Source organism: Mastigoproctus giganteus, chromosome 11 (assembly GCF_048544385.1).
Source record: "Mastigoproctus giganteus isolate SK-2022 chromosome 11, ASM4854438v1, whole genome shotgun sequence".
Taxonomy (NCBI): Eukaryota; Metazoa; Arthropoda; class Arachnida; order Uropygi; family Thelyphonidae; genus Mastigoproctus; species Mastigoproctus giganteus.
The window spans coordinates 17054825-17069733 of record NC_143585.1 but is presented as its reverse complement, the minus strand read 5'-3'; positions in this window follow the sequence as shown (position 1 = coordinate 17069733).

Genomic DNA, 14909 nt, shown 5'->3' with positions numbered 1-14909 from the left:
TTCGGTGAAGTGTACTGTTCACGTGCTTCGTTTCCTCACTGGTAAGTATCGGCAAAGTTTACTAAATAATAAAAATAACTGGACACTGTTTGTTTTAAGTAAGCGGTCGGCACTAGTACACTATACGCTTGCCTACTTAACAATGACAATGTAAGATGTAAAATCTTACAAATTTAAAATAAAAATAATGGTTTTGCTAGAAGTAATGTTAAAGTTTGAAGAACCCTAGATTTAGTGATGGGATAGTTGAACTGTGAGAACTGAGAACAGTAGCAAAGGGGTAAACAAGTAATTCAAATAATATGAGAGAGCAAACAGGGACAGCAGCAGGACTAAGTAAAGGGGTGTCATTTGAGAACGGGCGTGAAGGGGTTGCTTAAGGAAGGACAATAAGACGTAAAGCGGGATTATGCGAGGCTCCTCCTTTGATCTCTGACACCGTTGGAGCCAAAAGAGGAAATTAGTGGACGTCCAGTGTTCGCGTCAAATTAAAAACGGCGTCAGGCCGACTGATTTTTGGGTGTTGGGATACTTTTAGAGAGAAAGGTGTGAAACGAAAATGAGTGGTTTTGGAGGTTACCGGTGGACATGAAAGGGTCATTGTGCCTGTCAGAAAAAAATAAGAAAGTTCGAGAAAAGGGTTGGTTTGGGCGCTAGAGCGACAGCTTGGGAGAATTGTGTTGGCAAATGGAAAGGAATGTAAATTTAAACAGAGGGGAAAGGATTGGTTGGGAGAGGCGTGCCAAACTTGAGGGGTTGTTGTTGTTGTTGTTTTGGTTTAAGCAACTGAGGCCATATTGCTCGGGGATATGCGGTGGTCATTCCCTGACCTTTCCGCATCCTCCGTATTTGGTGGTGAGGGGCTCGAACCCCGGTCTAATCAAGAAGCGTGTGCTACGCACTGCTGCTCCTTCCCACCTGGCTACTGAGGCGCCAAACTTGAAGGGAAGAGTGAAGTTCGGGGAAAGAAAAATTGAGAGAAAAGAGCATTCTGTGTCTGACTACTGTGTGGTGTGGTGAAAGGGGAGAAAGAAGGTCATGAGTGCGGGTTGAAATGGAGGTAGGCGAGTTTGGTAATGTAGGCTCTAGTAAAGAGAATGAGCCAGGTATGTACACCTGTGAATATTATTATTATTATTATTATTATTATTATTATCAGTTTATTTAACAAACACCCCTGTACAGAAATTTCCTAGGAGGGTGGCGCATACGTACATCCAAATACACTTATCAGAGTGTAACATAGGATTAAATATCAGCAAATACATAAGATATATACACATAGAGGAAGAATTACATACAGACATCATGCATTCACCGAAAAATTACAAAACAATATATGTACATAGAAAATTATAAAATTACAAAACAATGTACATACATAGAAAAATGACATCGTCATTTACACTATGAATTGGTCCTCATTGTTATTCTCTGAACAAAAGTAATACCCTCAGTCCTATAAGAATCTTTTGAAAATATAATATATCGTTCATTTAAGATTTTTATGAGTTTTTTTTTTTTTTTTTTTTTTTATGAGTTCGAGGGCACTTGAAGTCTTTCTTCAATTACGTTCTTCATCATATCTGTAGTTTCGTATACAGATCCGCTGCAATGAGCTTCCTGTAAGTTTTCTCATGGCAGTACCTGTCTGGGTCTATTTTGAGTTCTCCAAACATCTCCAGAGTATTGGCAGGAAACATCCGCTTTAATCCGTCCGTGTGGTGGAGAGCGCTTCGGGACTATGAGGGTTGTGGAGGCGGGCTCCAGGGCGGGGCCTTACTACAAGATTTTCAATTTGAGGAGCATCTAAACTCCCAGTGAGAAGTTGTGCTAGAGTGCAGATGTTACGTATTGTAATCATCTGAATCCACGGAGCTGTGTTCAAGTTTGCGTACAGTATGGATTTTGAAATTGTGAAGGGCTTCCCGGCGATCCTATTTAACCACCGGAGCAACCAGTATTCCAGGCTGAGAAATTTCCTGATATAAGTATTTGGAGCAGAGGACCAAATTGTCGAAGCATATAAGGATACAGGAACGATACATCTTTGGATATATTGGGTCAGTAGCTGCTTGTTTCGAATTCCAGTTATTTCCTGTCTTACAGCCCATATGGCAGCGAGAGTTTTTGTTCTCGTGTTCTGAAAGTGCCTTTGGAAGGTAAGGCCCTCGTCCCACGTCACTCCTAGATCGGTGTATGAGTTGACTTTCTTAATCTGTGCTCCATTAATAGATAATTTGATTTCATTTTTTATCTTCTTATTAGTTATTGTCAGTTGTGCTGACTTGTCTGAGTTTAGCCACAAACCGATTTTGCGTAGGTATGTCTCCAGTTCATACAGCTTAGCGTTGGCATTGAAATTGACGTCGGACACCTGAGATCCTTCGTTAGAAACAAAAAAATACTTAATATCATCGGCGTAGGAAATAAAATTCTGATTTCGCGCCAGAAAAGGCTCTAGGGCGGCAGCAAACAGCAAAGCTGATAAAACTCCTCCCTGAGGGATGCCCCAAGTGAGGGTGTATTCTGCACGGAATTCTTGGTGTTGTACAATGAGGTGCCTTGGCTTCAAAATGGTCTTGATGATCTGCAATAGTTTGCCCTCAATGCGGAAATATACTTTCAATATGTTTTCAAGTGCAGGTAGTGACACATTATCGAAAGCTGCCTTTATGTCAAGGAATATGATGTCAATTTGGGCTTTTTCATTTAATGCGTGCTGCATTCTGAAGAGAGTCTCCAACAGATTAGTAGTAGTGGATCGTCTCGGTACTACGGTGTGGAGGTGGGGTGGCCTGTGCGCGAAACACTGTTGGGTTAAAGCAGGAAGGATGGCTTTCTCAAAAAGCTTTAAAAGAGAACAACTGATGGATATAGGCCGAAAGTCTGAAGAAGCCTTAGGATTCTTCTTTTTTGGCACCGGTCGCACAAAGTAGTGATTCCATCTCTCGGGGAGGATTCCATCTCTCAAGATGTTTTGGAAAATGTGCAACAGCACATCAACAATATAGGCACTGCATATTTTTAAAATAAAGATAGGAAACCCGTCGGGGCCAATCGTAGATTTGGTAGGCAAGGAATTGATGGCATTGATGAGATCTTCTCTACAAATCGTGACTGTGGATAAAGCATTCTCACAAACGCCTCCTCTCACTAAAATATGTTGTGCCATATTCTCCAGCTGATATCCTTGGGCATTTTTTGCTTTACCTTCAACTGGCAGCCTTTCAAAGCACTCCTTAGCCCAGTTTCCGAATGTGGTTTCTTCCATTTCAAATTTAGCGGCCTTTTTGCTCACGATTCTTTTCGAATGTCGAAGCTTTCTAATAACCTCTTCGTAGCGTGAATGTAGTTTCTTTTTCAAGAAAATGGCTCTTTTTTTCTTGTAGTCGGTGAAGTCTTCATTCACTCCTGATTTTTTCCATTTCCTATAAGCCTTTTGCTTGGCCACAAACGCCTGTTTTAAATATTCGTTGAACCACGGTTTAGTTTTGTCCGTGACGCTTACCTCTTTTGAGGCACCCAGGTCAGCAATAAATAGGAGCTCTTTCTCTATCAAGTTGGCAGCTTCTTCCACCGGTTTATTGTATAGAGCATTCCAGTTGTAGGTCCTGAGATGTTTTAAAATAATCTCAGGTCTAATGAACTTAAGAGAGTAAATCTTCTTGATTTGACGAGTTTGCTCATCGATGCGTTGCTCACCTGCACTATTGGATAGGGGAATTTCACAACATATTGGGTTGTGATCTGACTGGAATTTAGTTTGAGGGGTAACATTTTTGATGTTTATCAGATTATGATATAATAAATCCAAATGCTGCTCTCCCCTAGTCGGAAGCGTATCAAGTAGGGTCAGCCCTAAGGTTTGGAGGGTTGCATCAAGGTATTCTTTAGCTTGATCGTGTCTTGGGCTAGGCATATTAAAGTCGCCAGTTACAATCATGGGAATATCTGTGCCCAGATTCTCTGAAATCCACACAAGAAGCTCGGTCCTGGTGTCAGCACTGTGTTCCGGCGGAAGATAGATAAGGCAGACTTGGATTTCTTGAGCCTTCCTCGTGAAAGACGCGGATATGGCTTCAAAGTTTTCAGACTGACTTTGTTTAATTCTTATAGGATGTAAACTTTCATGATAAAGGATTGCAACTCCTCCACCCCGCTTATCTATTCTGTTGTTCCCAATAAATCTGTAACTGGAGGATTGTACCAGCAGATCCAGTTGCCTGTTATAATTTAGCCAAGTCTCCACTATACACATAAAGTCATATTCTTCAAGGAGTAGGCAAGTCTGCAATGTGTGCAGTTTGTTAACAACACTTCTAACGTTCTGAATAAAAAAGCAAATGGTGTGGCATTCTCCAGAAGGGGCATTCCGTTGCTTTAGTGGCTATGTAGGTTGATGCGTACTACTGGTTCTTTGCACATATGCGGTGTTCTTTTCTCGGTATCGTTTAACTAGTGTACCCACTGGCCAGTTGTTGTTTTCAAGGATTAGATTTAGGTCATCAGGGGAGCATGTGAGCAAAAATGACGCATAAGAAGGATGCCTTGTTTTCAGCTGTCTTACTTCTGTGTGGACTCCGAATCCTTGAGCAAACATGGCCTTTATGTCATTCGCCTGCGTGTTCGGGGCAAGCCTAGTAACAAAGACTTTCTCTCGGGTTCTGACGGCTGTAATATTGAACCTCCTTGCCAATTGGCCATCTGTAGGGAGGTTTGTATGCACTGTATCTACATTAAAATTGTAGTTCGGAGATTGTGTAGAGGGATAACAGTTATTATTCCGGATCTCGCTATTGCGTACATTTGTTATGGAAGTTGCTCTTCGGTTGGTAGCCTTCGCCAAGCTCTGATCCTGCTCTCTCTCATAAGACTTCTGGGATAAGGTTTTCCTTGTATTCCCGTTTGATGTTATTTCCGCATATGTCAGCCTGGGATACTTTTCAGGGCACACTCTATTAGCCTCACACATGGCCGGAGAGTAAGAGCAAGATAGATCCTGTGGTAAGGGAGATGGGGGGGGGGGCTCGGGTAGGGGTCTTAGATCCTTGTTGCATATATTCTAACAGGGGCTGTTGCTCATGATTATCTATCACCGGTGGTTGCTCGATAAATCCTCTAGTTTCTCTGTTTCGCCGATAGGGAGTGATGGGAGGGATATTTAATATGGCATCTTTTGGTCTATGTCCCACTAATGGTTCAGCATTAATAACCGAGAAGGGGGCACGAACTTGGGCATCCTGTCCGCTTCTATGGAGTATAGTGCCATGCTCTTCGCGTTCAGGCTCCAAGGTTTGAGGCACTCGCGGTATTGTTTGGTAATTTGGCTTACCCTATAGCATCATACAGCTTTTCAGGTCAGTGATCTGGCCTCTTATCGAGCAAATTTCCTGTTTTATTTCTTCGTTCTGTGCGCGGAGTTCTTGGTTGATAATGAGAAGGGTGGACAAGCACTCGAAAATTCGAGGAAATTTTTCTTCTAGATTATGCATGTATTCTTCGGCCTGGATTGCAATAGGTTTAAGAAATTCCCCAAATACTTCATCTGTTACGCTTTTGAGCATTTGTTTCGTGCCACTGAAAAAGGCGGTGTTTGCCTGATTAGCCAAGGCCTTAGGTGGGTTTGCCTGCGGGCTGACAGGGGGATTTGCATGAAGACAGTCCTCGGGACATGTATCACAACCAAGGACGTTTAAAATGTCAGAATCGAGTTCTCTGCTGGTGTATTTCCCATTAACATCTTTTAGACAGTCACTTGTTCGTTCATGGCCATAATTTTCGTGATCTTTCTCGTCTTCTTTATTATTTTCTAAATTATTACTTCTTCCATTGTTTCCCGAGTCACTGTGATGTGCATCAGCGGTGGGGTGAGGGGTCAGCGTAGCCACTTCTTCCGATGTGTTGCATTCTTCGGTCGGCGCATTTCTTTCTTCCCGCCGGGGGGAATTGGGCTTCTGATTGGAGGTTCTTGCAGCTCCTGTCTGTTTACTATTTAAGCAGCATTTTCCCAAGAACACTTTCCTCTTGTTGAGCGATAAGCGCGAGAGGCTCGAGTATCCTGAGCATAACCGGCATATTCTATGCTTTGACTTACTGCAAAGTAGGGTTTCATCTGCTGAATTATTGCAGAGATCACATATGCCGGGAATTACTGCGGTTGCCATGTTTAAGAACTGGTCAGGTGGTTAAAGTTGCAGCGAGGTAAGAATGCAGGGAACGGTTTCTTATTTCCGCTCCAAATTTAAATTTATACACACGATCCAAATTAAAGCACTCTGAAACTGTACAATGTTCAGTTTCTTAACAGAAATGTCATGAAATCTCCTTAGGCGCTGTAATCGGCTGATAAGTATTTTCCTGAAGTAAACAATATTCCCTGTGGGAACGGGGTTATTCTTCAAAGGAACAGTGAAATGAAGGTCAATCTCTGTTGCAGGTGCACGAACGTAGAGTGTCTTCGTTCTCACGTTAACCCTTCAGGCAATTATTCCAACTGCTATTAATATATCGTCTACACAAGAAGGTGCGCGGGTAGCACAGTGCTATCGTTACCGTCCTCCCCACACCGGGTGGAAAAGGCCTCGGTTCGAATCCCGTCGATGACGCGAGGAACTTTAATGGGCTTTTTTCACTCCGTGGCTGAGTTAGTCGGTCTCAGGCGTAGATAGCAAGATTTTTCTCCCCAGTAACTGGGATTTTTTCGTCCAGCAAAACACGCAAATCGACCATAGAACATACGCAATTTACAGACACAAATCCTAGTTAATGTATTTAATTACGGGCAACCGTAAAATAATAATTTGATTTTTTTTTTTTTTTTTTTTTTTGATGTCAAGCGTGCCGCAGAAGTGAAAGTAATCCTGTCAGCCTCGAAAGAAAACCGGAGTGCCCAAGGATCTGAAGTAAGCCTGTCTGCCTCGAAGGAAAACCGGAGAGCCCACGAAACTGAAGTAAGCCTGTCAGCCGCGTGGGAAACCTGGACGCGAGGACATTGAAAGTAGTGGCGAAGTCGGAAAGTAAGTCTGTTCCTTGTTTCTTTATTGAATCCTGCACTCAAAGACTCATAATTTGCCATTGACAAAAAGCTTGTCCAGGAATGGGCACAGTTCAACTTACTGCAGGCAGATTTTCCTGACTCATTCCTTTTTCTCGCAGGAGGACTGGTTCCCTAGGGCACACTTATCTGAAATAGAAATAACTAGAGAGACCCTAATTGATGCCATCAATAAACTACCCAACAAAGCCACTGTAGGTCCGGATGGTTTCTCACTCTTTATTATCAAAATTTGCAGCCCATACGACTCATGCGGTGATATATTCAAGCTAATTTATGAAAAGAAACTTGTCGATGTTTTTCCGAATTACTATACAATATTAAATATTTTTGGCGTTGCCAATCACAAGCTTTGAGGCAGAGCGATCCTTCTCCAGGATGTCCTATATAGAAAACAAATATAGGACAACATGGACAAGCATATCAGGTATCTGGATACACAAATCACCTCCATACCTGCATTGCTGACCGCATTACACAAAGGTTGGTTGGCTATACCTCCCGAACGTTTCCGACATCTTGTTGAATCAATAGGTAGGTGATCATAATTCAGTGATCACTCAGTGTATAAACAATGTAATCATTTTGACAATGGAACAAGTTAGTGCCAAGCATCATTTTAGATGGTAGTAATCCACCAAAGAAGGTGAAATTGCATCGTTTTTTTACATCTGATACTGTAAATGCATTCCGAAAGAGTTTCCCTGACATTGCACCGCCCCCCAATAAGCAATGCTTCCCCACTGGAGAACACTAATAGTTATTCTCGGAGGACACCACCACGAGGAGTAAAGTTTTTTCAGGCAGAGTAAAATATTAATAAATTCTGAAATAATACTTAAAAATCATCTTTAACTTATGTGTATCTTTTTATTTGCGTTATGGTCACTTTCCCTTCTAAGAGGTTTTCCCTCGTAAGACGTTCTGAACCTCCAGTCCTTCTCATCCTGGTGTTACTATATTTAATATTTTTTAAATCCATGTGCAAGTACATTCGGTCGTATTGCAAGCTGAAATCCATGGTGATTACTCAATAGAGCTAAAATGAAATGAATAAACAAATAATTTTTTAGCCAATTGATATATATTGCATAATAGTGTATAATAATTATCTATAGTATCAAAAACATTTTTGAATTATACTTAAAATTTTATTTCCTATTTATAGTACTTAACTATTAATATGCGATTTTATATCTAATTTTAAATTTCATCTTACATTAAATTAATATTTAAGGAAAATATTCAGTGTATAGCGAAAGTAGTACAAACCCTCGATTCTCGTTATGAAGTTAGCGTAGGGATCAGATCCATCCAACAGGATTGGCACTCGTCATGAGGTACACAACCGGGCGCATTGCTTCTCATGTACTATACTAACCTACAAAAATATTCGGATACCCCTTACAATGTGTTGACGGGAAGTTTCGGGCTCTTTTCGTTTGTTTCACTACTAGAAACTGCCAAAGCCCAGTTGTACACTAACATCTTGAATAATTCTGGGAGGCCAACACTATGGCAGATCCATCGACGTGGGATTCCACCCCTCTCCCCATTGTAAATTTAAACTTCTTAATTTATTCAACGTGAACTAGTTGTCTGTGTATGTCTTAATGACGCTTCCAAACTTGGACGCAGTATTGCATATACGATCTGACCATTGTCTTATTGCAAATGCGATAATTACCCTGCTGGCGAAGATAAAATAATTTTCCTACGTAGGGCTGGAGGAATTCATAAAATAGAGAGAATGCAGGAACATCACCATAGTTCACAAAATTTCATGGCAATACAGCGCGATCATGATCTCTGTCGATCCCACTGCCCATACTTATTGCATATCCTGAATGTGAAAACACATTCAGGATAAATGAGATTTTTTCAACACCAATCGAATCGAATCCAGATGAAAAAGTCTGAAGAGACTGCCAAGATGCTTTCATTAACATCATTAACTATCTTGCTTACTTTCGCGTTATCGGCAAACTTAAACATTAAACTTGATACACTATCATTAATGAACGTTAAAAACAATACGGGCCCAACACCGAACCCTGAGGAACCCTACTCATCACATTATGCCATGAAGAGAAATTGCCATCTCTATCCATATTTCATCTTCTGCCACTTAAGTATCTCTTTATCAATAGTGGTAACTTGACACTAATATCACATTGTCCCAGTTTATACAATATTTGATGTTGCAATGATTCTAAAACTTTACTAGGTTTGTAGAGTCTATGGTTAAAGATGCGATACAGGACCACCTTGACAAGGATACTTCCTTAATTGGGTCTGAGCACAGTTTTGCGAAGAGAAGACCCTGCCTAAAAAATTTGGTTATAATTTCGATGGATGTAAGCGACAATTTCTACCCTGTAGTTCAGGAATTCAATAAGTCTTGTGACACAGTTCCTCATGAAAGGTTATTTTATGAATTAGAGCAGGTTGAGATGGGAAGGAAGATCTATCAGTAGATTACACATTGGTTGAAGGACAAGAGACAGGGGGGGATGGTCATAAATAGGTATTCTTCAGAGTGGACTGAAGTAGCAAGTGGAGTCCCTCAGGGTTTAGATTGTTACAGCAAGGTATATTGATGGTTCGCTGCAGAGTCAAGTGTGGGAATGGCAAAAGCTTTATCTAGCGCTATACGAAGCAATTTTACGTGGTGCAGTGGCTAGCGAGACGAACACTGCAATCGGTTCCAGGGTATTTTTGAATAGATGAAGCAATATTCCCATTGACCACGAACGCGCATCACTTTAATATCGCTACAATGTTTAAAGTTAACTTAATTGCGCTGTTCCACGCCGTGATTTTTGATGCTACGCTCCAGAACGATATCCGTGAATATCCAGTTGAAAATTTCGGTCTCTTCCCCACCATAGATCTTAGTCCAGAATATGCTATTTCAGTTTTCTTTGAAATTGTGAATAAAAACAAAATTTCTAAACACTCAAATGTTCTCCTAGTTTTTCTAATCTCTTCTTCAATTTTTGGTGCTCGTTTTATTCAGGTAGGTTGTGTACAGTACCCTCTAAAAAGTACATACCCCTGTTTATAGAATCCACTGGACTATCCCATTTAAACCAAGGTCTCAGGTCTGTAGGAATAGCTTATGAGCCACGCATGTTAGTTGTTCTGGCCATGGCGCGTACAGTCGAGCTGACGGATGCCAAGTGGGGGTTACTCTCAGATATCGCGTTGCTGACTTGTCGATTCGTGCAACTGCGATTCGCATTTACACTATCAAGAGTCGATCGTCCGTGATGGTATCATGAAATGGAAACGTGACAATAACATCACCATCCAGTAATGCATGGGAAAACAGTAAATTCACTCCACATGATGTAGGGTACCCAAAATGCTATATAACAATCGCGGGATGCCTTGAGACATCCCGCTAAATATCAACCAGGAGTTTAAGCGTCAACCTGGGTTTATTCTGTAAGAACATATGGAGCTCCAAAGGGTCGTTTTAATGGGAGAGTGGCCACGCATAAACCAAACATTGCCAACCGCAATCAGCGGTCTAGCCTATGTATTCGGTGAAGGTAGAACTTCCTACAATGTGGCAGTTCTTTGGAAAGGTCCTATGTTTCTTTGAACAATATAATTCCCTAAGACACGCTGCCAGTTTTGTTCGGCAATGTTTTATGAACAGGAATTTAAAATAGTTGCAGTTGCCACGCAGACTTCAATTTGAACCTTATGGTACACCAATGGGATGAACAGGACATTGGGAAAGGGTTAAGTGGGTCATAGCGGTAACAGGGGAACGACACGCTAATTGGTGTGGTAGTGAGTTAGTATGAAACAGCATTCTTCTGCTACTTGAAGTGTAATGCATATAGAAATCTTGTTGTCTCTGGCCAGATCAAGCCAACCTCTGGATAGGTTTCTGTGGGCTGCATCAGATATCCTAAAGAAAGCAGCTTGAAATATGTCCATATTTTAAGGCATTAAGAAATGTTAAATTCTTACAAACGTTTACTGTATTAAACTAGTTCCCTACTGATAATTTCCTTCAATATACCATTTCCTACTTCTAAGATAACAGGGACGCCGGTGCTCGAGAGAGGGATGATCGTCGACAGCAAAATTATCATGTAAGTCAGAGTTTGCGTGTTCCGAAGTTTAGTTTTCCCGAATATCTTAGAGGGAACAATGGATGGGCGACATTATTTTCGCTGCACAACGCTGGAATAAGTCAATGAGCGAGTGCAAATAGTGTCCAGGAAGATTAACGAGATTTTCACTCCATTATTTGCACATAGACTCGCGCGGCAACATGCGAGAGGGATCGATGATGCAAACAGCCACTGCGCTTCAGGTAAAATCGATACATATTAAAATAGCTATAGATAAATAGCGTTAAAAGAAACTCGGATTGCTACCCTTAAAGTGTAAGGTTATTATTTATTACAGGAAGTTGTGCGTATACTTTCTCTCAAGAAGTATTTGGACATTAGCAAAATTGGTGGTATTGAATGTTCAATACGCTGTTCAGAACAGTTATCTGATCACGGCATGTAGTAACGATGTTTGGTGAAATATGAAAGCTGAGTTCCACTGAGTGCATGTCAGATATGTTCAAAACAGCTCCACAGTGGACAGAAATTGTGGCTTTATTGGATCATGATGCATCAGAAGCAAAGTACTGTAAGATTTTTTGTCGCTGTTGTGGACAATGACTTTGGTAGTGTGTACGGCCCTTAGAAACCATCAGACATGTTTTGCATCCGAAATGGATTGATAAATCAAATTATCCGATGAATCGATGAGGGTGCTTGATGCTTCCACAGTATTCTCGACCAGCTGTGCCATCTAGGATTGAGTGTTGTTGTCAATCAGAAAAAAAATTCTTGGCTTACAGAACCAGCAGACGGAAGAATCGTGGCCCGCTGGACCTCATCTGTATGCGTGCAGTCAGGGATCCATTCTTGATGACGTGAAGGCCTATACGATTATGGAGACTAATGGCATACCAGCAATCCACCTCCTCCTAACTAACTGTGTTCCAATATGTACACTGGTTCGTTAGGGTTTCTCTTTCAAGTCATGCAATGGCCGACGTGAAAAGAGTAAGTAATCGATCTTGCTCCTGAATTTTGTTCGTCTCTGACCTGGATTTCTACGAATGGGTCCAGTTTCTTGCAACTGATTCCACACCGTGCTGGTGAAACCTTGTGACACATCAAGCCATACCGCAAATCGGCGTTGTGATTGGCTTACATTTAATACCCACGATGATTCTCCAAGCGGTAGTCTCGTGTAAATCCTTCTGAAATGAGATTTTAAGATTCTCACTGCGATAATCGAAAGGTCTTTACAGCTGTCGAATGAGATGAAGCTGTGACAGTGGAGAGTATTACGTGCAGATGTAAATTTCGAATTCCTTCAACAAATGCAGATGGAGTCTACGGAGAAATGGTTTTATTTTTATTCAAAGTAATCGATATTGATTGAATGCACTTATTACACCATTTGAAAAGTTTCCGAAAAGAGTCAGGGAAGGAGTCCATGTGGGCGAGGGCATTATCGTGCAACATGAACCAGCTGCTGTAAGATGTAGATCTTACAAATTTAAAATAGAAATATTTGTTATGCTAAAATAAATCCAGGTACGGCGATGGAAAGGGAGTATTAAGACTGGATATTTAATCTTAATAACGTTTGTAAAAACACTGGATTTAGGAATGGACAGTTTTAGACATGTAAATTTAAATAGCGGCTAAAGGTAAACAAATAATTTAAATAATACAAGAGAACAAACAGAGACAGCGCAATGACTGGGGAAGGGGTGCCATTTGTGAACAGGCGTTAAAGGGTTGCTGAGGGCAAGAACAATAGGATCGTGAAACTGGATTAGGATGCGTCCGTTTGATCTAAGCCACTGTTAGGAAGTAAACAGGAAATTAGTGGACGATTAGTGGAAATTATTCCAGTGTTCGCGTCAAAAGAAAACGGCATCAGGGTGACTTAATTTTGGAGAAGTTGGCCATATTTAGCAGAGAAAGTGTGAACACGAAAATGAGTGTTTTGGAGGTGACCGGCAAACACGAAAGGGCCATACTGCCCTGTGAAAATGAATGTTAATGATGATGAAATAACGTAAGGCTGGTACAGGGGTTAAAAAAAAAGGAAAATAATAGTATAAAGGAATGAGTAAAGAAATTATATTTATAGGGACAGTACTGTAAGGATAAGCTAACTTATATCATTAAATTAGGCCAGGTTCCAACACAAGATAACATACCACTTGAGGTGTAAAGAGAAAGAAATTTTATTAACAGAGAAACCTCATGAGTAAAGAGGGATGAATAAAATGGTAACTAGAGAGTAACAAAGGTGGTATGAGGGATTTATAGTGAGCATTACTGAGGTAAGAGGATACCAGTTGTAATACACTTCGTGTGTTAAAGGCAGAAACAAATATACAAAAAGAGTAATAAGAGTTGAAATGAGTTTTACTGATATAAGAGGTAAAAATTGGTAATGGAAAAGAATGATTGAGTAATCATCGAGAATTCATATTTATTAAGATACAAACTGATGTTAATGATTTGTAAATTGAGAATAGTTGATGAGACAGGGACAGTGCATTGTACTAGTATGATTCATATATATGGAAATGGGTATGCATGTATGTAATTATTTGTTTCTTTTATGTAAATGCTGCATATAATGTTCATTAAAGGTTTGTAAATTTTTGTAAATGTGTGTCTTTAATGTTCTGCTAACACCCGCTTTACACACCCTACAATCTAGAATTTTCTGTGAATTGCAGTCTGAGTTTCGTACTGCGGGGCTCTTTGAGATCTCAATAGGGTTCAAAAAATCAAAATTTAAACAAATTAGAACAGGCGTTAAATTAGAATTGTGAACAGGCGTTAAAGGGTTGCTGAGGGCAAGAACAATAGGATCGTGAAACTGGATTAGGATGCGTCCGTTTGATCTAAGCCACTGTTAGGAAGTAAACAGGAAATTAGTGGACGATTAGTGGAAATTATTCCAGTGTTCGCGTCAAAAGAAAACGGCATCAGGGTGACTTAATTCCCACCCCACCCACACGCGCTGCCTTTCTCTCGAAATTGTGAACTCACCCGGAAAACGCGCTTCAATAGTCTTTGAGGCACCTGTAAGTAGAACACTGCACTGACTTTCTCTCCTTCAATTACAAATTCCTTGTGAATTACACCGTGTTTGTCGAAAAACATGGCCAGTATCGTCTTGATCATGGACTTCTGTAAACGAAACCTTTATGGGGCTTCGTGATCATTTTGAAGTCCATTGCATGCTGTTACCCTTCGTCTGTGTGTCGTACTGAAAGATCCAACACTCATCTTCAGGGACATTACAGTCGAGGAAATTAGGATTGCTTTGAAAAGTATGGATTAATGTTTTGCACACACCTTCCTTTTCCCTCATTCATGCACACTTTGAGGAATAGTCTCCTTATTCGTATCCAAATCATCATCCATCATGCTGAGACTCAAAAGACGATCTCTTGATGTGTTGTTCGAGTTGTTATGGGTAATTTCATTTTCACAGTCATTATGTAATAATAGCAATATGAAATAAAGGTATTAAATACTATGATAATATTAAGAACCAAAGCGAATTGGTAATAGTCCTAAATATCAACTGAAATTTCAAAAATTGTACCAAATCAGTGGATCATTCACTTTTCCGAATTTTCAACAAGGAATATAAGGAAGCATATCCTTTATTACTTCAAGGTTGCTTGGATAACATATTCACTAAATTCTGAATATAGTGGTATATATCAAAGACAACCTTGCGGGTATAGCATATATATTCCCCTATGCCTCTGTTTAAAAATCGG